General features: G+C 46.3%; 1 long non-coding RNA gene across 1 annotated transcript; it reads left to right on the forward strand.

Moving 5' to 3' along the window:
- The first annotated feature begins 6,155 nt into the window (after nucleotides 1-6,155).
- Nucleotides 6,156-7,180, forward strand: LOC128697259 (uncharacterized). The gene is made up of 2 exons (XR_008408281.2): nucleotides 6,156-6,644; nucleotides 6,795-7,180. It is a non-coding gene; the product is annotated as an uncharacterized lncRNA (long non-coding RNA).
- Nucleotides 7,181-8,446: the final 1,266 nt, after the last annotated feature.

Below are 8,446 nucleotides of genomic sequence, written 5' to 3' on the forward strand. Positions count from 1 at the left end.
TGGAAAATCCTAGAGGGACTAGTACCGAACTTCCACACGAAAATCACTCACTACAAAAGCAAAAGACTTGGCAGACGATGGAACATCCCCCCAATGAAAAGCAGGGGTGCCACTAGCACATTAAGAGACCATACAATAAGTGTCAGGGGCCCGAGACTGTTCAACTGCCTCCCAGCATACATAAGGGGGATTACCAACAGACCCCTGGCAGTCTTCAAGCTGGCACTGGACAAGCACCTAAAGTCGGTTCCTGACCAGCCGGGCTGTGGCTCGTACGTTGGTTTGCGTGCAGCCAGCAGTAACAGCCTGGTTGATCAGGCTCTGATCCACCAGGGGGCCTGGTCATAGACCGGGCCGCGGGGGCGTTGACCCCCGGAACTCTCTCCAGGTAAACTCCAGGTAAACACCTGCCCTCTGGTTTTACCTGGAGAGAGTTTCGGGGGTCAACGCCCCCGCGGCCCGGTGTTTCGCTCTATTTTGTGGCCAGAATTTGTTTTGTACTCTGATGGTGGTGACCTTTAGCAACTGGAAGGCAAAATGGCGTATCTAGTGGGTCAGCGGATCAACACTGTTTGTATACAGCTGGTACGTGGCACGCTCACTGGAGAAACGATGAATACATTGCTACCCGCCATCATCAGAGACGTCTTTGGTGTCCCCAACGATGAAGTATATGGTGTAGCCTTAAATGGGATGACCAGAGTATTCCTGAAACTGAATCGTACCGGCGTCTACGACAGACTTGTTGACGAGTACCAGGAGAGGAAGGTGACTGTGAACTCGGCAGTGGACGTCGTCTTGCACGACGTATCTAGGTACTATACGTGGGTGAAGGTGAGAAACGTCCCTTTCGAGGCGACTGCATATAGTATACAGGAGGTCTTCAACAGTTATGGTAAAGTTCATTCAGATACGATGGGAGTATGGAAAGATGGGCCATACGAGGGACGACCTGAGGGTTCTTATACCCTCAAAATGACGTTAGCTAGGCCTATACCATCCTACGTCATGCTAGTGGGTTACAGGATGCAGGTCTTTGTGCACTATGCCGGCCAGAGAAGGACCTGTCGATTATGTAGCTCCTACGACCATATGGCAGCACAGTGTCCTATAAGGCAACCTACCAGGGCTCCTGGTACGTTGGAAGTGGAGCAGCGGCCTTGTGAGTTGATGCCGGAGTTGGGAGAGGAGGAAGCAGGGACGAGTGGTCATTGGAGTGAAGAGGTTGATCGGGAAGTACCGACGGTCGGTACCTGTGTTACACTCTGGGTAGGCTCGGGGGAGCAGACAGGACCGTCGGGGGCTCCATCAGGAAGGAACGATGTTCCTCAGGAAGATTTACTGGAAGACGTGTTGAGAGGTTTTTTGGACGGGTCGGGGACCTCCACCTTAAGTGTTGCCGAGGCTGATGTGAGGGAGGAACAGCAGTCTGTGGTACAAACATTGTGTGGAACTCGCTTAGAGCAAGTGGTGGAGGTGGAGGTCCATCAGGAGCATTTGTCGGATGAAGACATGTGTGTGGGTAGTGGTTCTAGGAAAAGGCCGGCTGGCACGGTTGAGGCCGAGGAGGTACTCACGCCGGGGCAGAGGCCGGGCAAAAAAGCTTGGGCAAAGGATGAGGAGTTGCTGGACCAAAAGGATCTGGTGGATCCTGATTTATGTAGTGAAAGGGTAAAAGGTGGGGAGGGAGCCAGGGGAAAGTCTGGTGAGGCGTCGGGTCGACGCACAGGAAAAGGTATGGTAGGCAAGCCACAGAGGCATAGAGGGAAGCCGCCGTTCTTATAAATTTCAGGTGTGTCACTCTAAATGTGAACGGTCTCAAGGCTGAGATCAAAACTGTGTGGTTAGTATGGTTCTTACGTAGGTTCCAGGTGGATGTGTGTTTCTTGCAGGAACATAATCATAAGATTGGTAGTGAGTTGTTGTTGCATGGGTATAAGTTGTACATTAGTTGTGCTTGGCAGTTGAAAGGGGGGGGGGGTGGCGATAGCGATAAAGGAGACCAGCCCCTTGCGTGTCACGGGCTGGGAGGAGGCAGGGGGGAGGGTTGTGCGGGTAGATGGTGTATGGGGTGATAGAAGGGCATGTTTCATAGGAGTGTATGTGCCGGCGTCGAGCAACACACGGGTAAAAGCGGATTTTGTGAGGGAAGACTTATTGTACCATCTGCGGGGATTGCCTGCCATCACGATTATTGGTGGGGATTGGAACTGTGTAATTTGGGGCCAGGATGTTGAACCGAGGGGGGCGGGTTGTATATTAAGTGTTCTGAGGGATGTGTTGAGGGACATGGGTGTCGTAGATGTTGCAGGGGGAGGAGGTTATATGGTGGAGCACACGTTCATTCGCAGGGGGTATGCTGCAAGACTAGACAGGATTTACGTCATGCAGGGATTGGAGGTCGGGAGGGTGCAGACTTTTGATGTGGGTTTCTCGGACCATAGGGCAGTGATAGTGGATCTGTCGTGGGAAGGTGCCGTGCATATTTACCCCGGCTATTGGAAGTTGAATGTGCGGCTGCTCAGGGGGAAGGGGGGGGGGGTTTGCGGAGTGGTGGCATGGATTTTGGGGAGCTAGGGATCGGGCTATGGAGCTTGTAGAATGGTGGGAGTTGCGGGCGAAACCTGGGATCGCAAATTTTTATAGGGTCAAGGGCCGTGAGGAAGCAAGATGGAGATATGGGTTGCAGAATTATTTGGAGGGACAGTTACAGGCATGTTATGGGAAAGAGGGTGGAGAGGGGGAAGATATAGCACTGATTCGAGGTAGGATTGAGGAGATTCATAATGAATGTTTTGATGCAATACGTTTTCGTTCAGGGTTGGACGATGTGTTGTGGGGGGATAAACCGACTGGGTATGTGTTGCGTAAGTTTAGGGAGCATAGGAGAGTGACCACATTATTGCAGTTAGAGACTAGTGCGGGGGTGGGGGATTACCCGGAAGGTGCGGTCCTCATCTCCACTGAGAGTATGAGCATTTATGCAGGTGAATGGTTCAGGAGAAAATGGAGAGTGTGTGGGAGGCGGGGCACCTGTCAGGCGTCTTTCGGTAGGGGGGTTCATAATGCTATAGGAGAAAAGGATAGGGTGGGGTTGGAGGCTGATATTAGTGAGGCTGAGGTGGCAGATGCGGTCTTCAGCATGCACACGGGTAATGCGCCAGGCATTGACGGTTTGCCTATTGATTTTTATAGGGCTCATTGGGGGTGCATGAGGCATTGTTTAGTTGGGGTTTTGAAAAATATGCTAGATGGACAGAGAATGGGTGAGTCACAACGTACAGGCATAGTAGTATTAGTACCAAAGAAGGATGGGGCGCGGGCGCTGAGTGCTTTCCGGGCAATTTCCTTAATATGCACAGACTATAAGGTGTTCACAAAGATTTTAGGGAATAGAATGAAGGCGGTTCTCAGATCGCTTTTACACGGAGGTCAGTTTGAGATTCCAGGGCGGAGTATGCGGGATGGACATGGGCGCATAAGGGATTTCTTAGAGGGCTGTGGAGGGGGGTTCTAGGGGTAGATTGGGAGAATGCGTATGATTGTGTGGACAGGGTGTTTTTGCGTGAGAGTTTGTGTGATCTGGGTTTTGGTGCCAAAGTGGTAGGGTGGGTGGATGCATTATATGCGGGGGCGATCATGCGTGTGCAGGTGAATGGTAGGTTGGGTTCTGGGATTCGTATGGAGAGGGGTTTGCGGCAGGGTTGCCCGCTTTCACAGCTATTATTTGCTTGTGTTCAGAACCCATTTTATGAGCTTGTAGACCGAGAGTTGTGTGGGGAGGGGGTTGAGGGGAATGACGGGGGGTTGTGGGTTACGTTGATGATATGACGATCTTACTTAGTGGAAGGGAGGATTTTTCAAGGGTGGGTAGAGTCATCGAGAAGTTTGGGGCCATAACAGGAATGAGGGTAAACAAAAGCAAGTCGAGGTTGTTAGAGGTGGGCACCTGGGTAGGCGGGAGATTGGGTCAGGGGTTTGGATGGAATGTCGTGGAACGGATTAAGATTTGTGGGATTTGGTACACAGTGGACAGGCAGGACAGTAGAAAGATTAATTCAGAGGCAGTTAGGGACAGGGCAGTGGGTAGGCTATGTGGCCTTCGGGCCAGAGATGTTACGTTGCACCAAAGGGCTGTGATTGTGAATTCGTTGGTATACAGTAAGGTTTGGGGAGTGGCGGCAGTATATCCCTTGAGAAATTGTGATGTAACAGACATCCAGAGGAGGGCATTAAGGTATATATGGGGTTATGGGAGGGCGTGGTTGGGACGTGACGTAGTAATGACTGGGGTGCATCAGGGGGGATTGGGTTTGTTGGCATTGGGGCCCAGGGTGAGGGCAATATACGTCAAGGTGAGATACCTCAGTGAGGGGGGGGTCTGGGGGCGGCGTGTGGGGGAGGTGATGAGGGACTTACGTTGTTGGTGGAGTGGGAGGGACCTGGAGGTGTGTGAGGATATGTTGAGGTATATGTTAAGAGTGCGAGATGTGCGTCATTTGCGAATAGGGAGGCTGGTGGGAGTCGAGTATCGTCGGGAGACGCTGCAAGGGGTGGCTGTCTTCCCCACATATGATTGGAGGGTAATACGGGAGGAATTTCGAAAGCTAAGAATGCCTGCAAGGGTGAGAGAAGTGTTTTACAGATTCCTCATGGGGACATTGGCATCAAAAGAGGTGTTGAGGCAGATGGGATATGTGAGTGATGCTTCATGTGCGCATTGTGGTGACGTGGAAAATGCTTTCCATGTGGTGTACTTTTGTCCTTTTTTGGAAAATGTAAGGGTGTGGTTGAGGGGTGTTTTTGGATTATTGGGGGGGGGGGAGGGGGGGTCCTTAGGGCTTTACTTTTAGATGTGGGAGGAGTGTCTAATGAGGTAGCAAGGGCGTTAAGGTATATAATGGTTGATTTTTTGTATGTTTCTTGGGGAATGAGGGAGGTGGGGGGTAATGTCAGGATCAAGGCCTTAGCGGCGAGTTTTTATAGGTCGGTGGGTAAGAATAGGAGCTTATATGGGGGTCAGTGGGTTGCTCTTTTTCCGGAGTTATCGGGGACTGACTGTGGCACGACTGCTACAGTTGGTGCCGGGGAAAGGCAGCAAGGGGTTGGTTTCCGGAGGTGAGTGATAAGTACTTGGAGATGATTGTAGTAAGGAAGAGAGGTGATGGTGGATGCTCCAGTGGTGTATGTGAGATAACATGATGTAAGGCCTGTCTGTGTGAGGGCCTTTGTGTGTGTGTGTGTGTTGAATGTGTGTGTTGTTGCGTGTGGTGTGTGTCTGGGTGTGTGTCTGTGTGAGAGTGTGGGGTGTTCTGTTATTGAAATGGGGCTTCTGTGGGTTCGCCAAGGCGTCCTTTCGATACTTTTCAAAGAAGGACCAAACTGAAAATATTTAGGAAATAATGAGCTAAGAATTATTTGTGTTGTAAAAGCTGCGGGGTTTGTTTTTGTTGCCCCAGAGACTAATGTTATGATTCCTATCCTATTTAACAACTGTAGTACGGGCGAGGTGCCTGCGTGCACCAGGCTCATGTATTTCCTGTATATTTAACTTTGTCAATGTTAGATGTTCTGTGTAAGAGAGTGGGCATTGTACATTGCCCTATTCAGTATTCCTTCCTGTTTGGAAGTTAATGAGGTAGGAACGTATATACACACGGATTAAGAGTATATTTCACCTGTTCATACTGTGTACCTTGTGGGTGATGGGAGGAGGCACACATCTTAACAAAAAATTTCTTATAATTTATCATTTATTCTAGAGTATGCAAAGTTCCATATGATGTGTATTTGGGTTATATGGGGTGTGGAGAGTACGATTTAGTCTCCTCGAAAACATTGTCAGGGGGTTTTAGTTTTCGAGAATCTATGTACGTAATATGTTACTATACAAAACAATTGTATGAGAAATGATTTGGTGTATACTTAATGTTTTGTATATAAAGTTTTTATACAAAATATGCATAAGTGTAACAGGTTTTGTTTTGTAGCTTTTGTTGTTAAGGAATGTTCATGTGTAGGTTCTTCTGTGTCGTTCCTAGTTAGGCTTCTTTATTCTCAGTGTTGAGCCTTTTTTTGTTAAGTTTTATGTATAACAACATGTAGATTGTATACTGTGTCCTTAAATAATAAAAAAAAAATTAGCAGACATGAAATGTGGTTTTCTTAGCTTAGCATTAAACCCATAAGGATCATATATTGCCTAAGGAATCAGAGGCGTTCAGGTTTGATCCGAGGAATGGGAGGTGTACGTCCAGTTCCTTGGACCAAGAGCCCCTCATTGGCATTAAGGCCTTTGTTATACTGTACCTATGATGCGTTTCAAGATTTTTCCTACTCCTTGTATGGTACATGTCCGGGCTGGTTGCCTGCTGACCCACATCCATCACAGTCTGGTTGATCTGGCTCCTGGTAAGGATACTTGTCCAGTTTCCTTGTGAGGAAAAAGTCGGTGAAATGGAGGTATGGAGGTAGAGACTCTTAGGAGCCTCTAGTGTCACCATCAACACTGCCATCTAGCGGGCAGCTGCCAAAACGTCAATTTCCACATGTCTGGGACTCTAGTTTCTACTCCTGGTAGTACTGACCTTACCTGTTGTGGGTTGAAGTGTGGGTGATCACTTGACCTCCACTCTTCTCAGCAGGTAAGGTGATTTACCAATAATATTTCCTTTCTTTGTCATTTTATAAGTTGTTACCAGTGATGGTAAAGTAAATTTAACATCCTTTGTCTTTCGTCAGTGTTAATAGCCTAATACTTAATTATCTTGTAATAATTTTTGTTTTCTCCTCAGCTGTGGTGTTGGTTTGGTCATGCATAAATGGACTTGGAGTGGGAACCCAGTCAGACATTGTAACTCCTTTCCTTTGGTATCTGGAGTGAGATATTCCTAGACATCAGACAACCACCACCTGCCCAGGATGATCAACTCTTCAAAATCGCCTCTCCTGGATATTTCTCTCGTCTTCTAATCACACTAGAATCAAAAATAATCTTTAATTAAAATACTCATTAAATACATACTCCTGTTCAGTCTTTATTTCAGTGACTTATTTATACAGTCATTAGAAATTGCAGCTTCAAACAAAACCCAAACCTTTTAGGCCAATGACAAAGGCCTTCCACTGGCTTGCGTCTTCCAATCTCTACGAATTAAAATAAATAAAATATGGAGGTGCACCTTTACATTCGCCTGTACAAACTTTCTTTTTGAAGTTACTTCGTATAACCACTTTCACTAAACTGTCTTATCTTTTGGGCAAATCTTACTCTGTAACCACTATGTTCCGTTAAATTACAAAACTAATGGGAGTCAAACCCTAGTTAATTTTATTAACAAGCCATACACTTTAAGTATTAACAGTTAACTTTTCGGGCTAAAATTAATTTCAAAAATTAGTTTGACAAGCCTTTCACTGCTTCGACAATATACTTTAACTACCATGGAATACAACTTCCTAATTTAACTCCAGTAACTTGCATACAACTACCCCTTCATGTCGGCAGTTTACCCACAGGTATGATGGCCCAAAGTGGAAAGTAATGACTTTTACTTTCACAAAGTTTAAAAAGTACTCTTCACTCAGTCTTGCATCTCTAACTCCATTCTAAAAAAAAAAAAAAAAAAATCCTGTACCTCCCACCTCCAAGGCTAAAATCCAGCTATCATGGTACCTTCTCAAAATTACTTTCCTTACACTCTAATTCAGAAAAAAAAAAAAAAATACTTCCTAGTACACGTACCTGCATTACTTCAATTTGTCACTGTTCCATCCTCTGACAAAACCTCAACCACTCTTGATAAACACTTAGTAATTTATACCTCCTAATTCCCACAATAGAAATTCCAAAAAATTCTTTCTATATATCACTCGTATAAATTACACAACACGTTACCCTGAGACAACCCCACTGCCTCCTTCCTGCAGCATTTAAAACTCTTGCTTGACCCCATGTGCATGTGATGCAATATCCATGGAGGCAGAGGTCTCAAGCTATCTCAAAGCACTGCTGTACTTTCCTTCATAAACCCATCTGCTGACACTTAACATTCAAATACCTCTACACATTTTCTTCCCAACTTCCTCTAATGTGATGCCCAATTTATTGTTTCATACCCTAGTGTTAATTTCTTAATTTTTTACCCCGTGTATATTCTCCATTGGAAACCTTGCACATGCCTAAAGCCTACTTAATCTGTTCTTCTACCCCCCTCCCCCAAGCATTCCTATACTCAAACTTTACAGCATTTAATAACTTGGTGCCTTTTCCATATTTAAAATATTTTTCACATTGCTCCCCTATCCACCATATCTTTTGCCTTGTCTAAATCTATATCTACCTCCTATGTTCTTAAACTTAACACTTCATCTACACATCCTCTACTTTGCAGGCAACTTACCTGCAGTCCTGTTGTCTTACTCTTAACTCTCCCATACTTTACCT

The sequence above is a fragment of the Cherax quadricarinatus genome, chromosome 89 (assembly GCF_038502225.1).
Source record: "Cherax quadricarinatus isolate ZL_2023a chromosome 89, ASM3850222v1, whole genome shotgun sequence".
NCBI lineage: Eukaryota > Metazoa > Arthropoda > Malacostraca > Decapoda > Parastacidae > Cherax > Cherax quadricarinatus.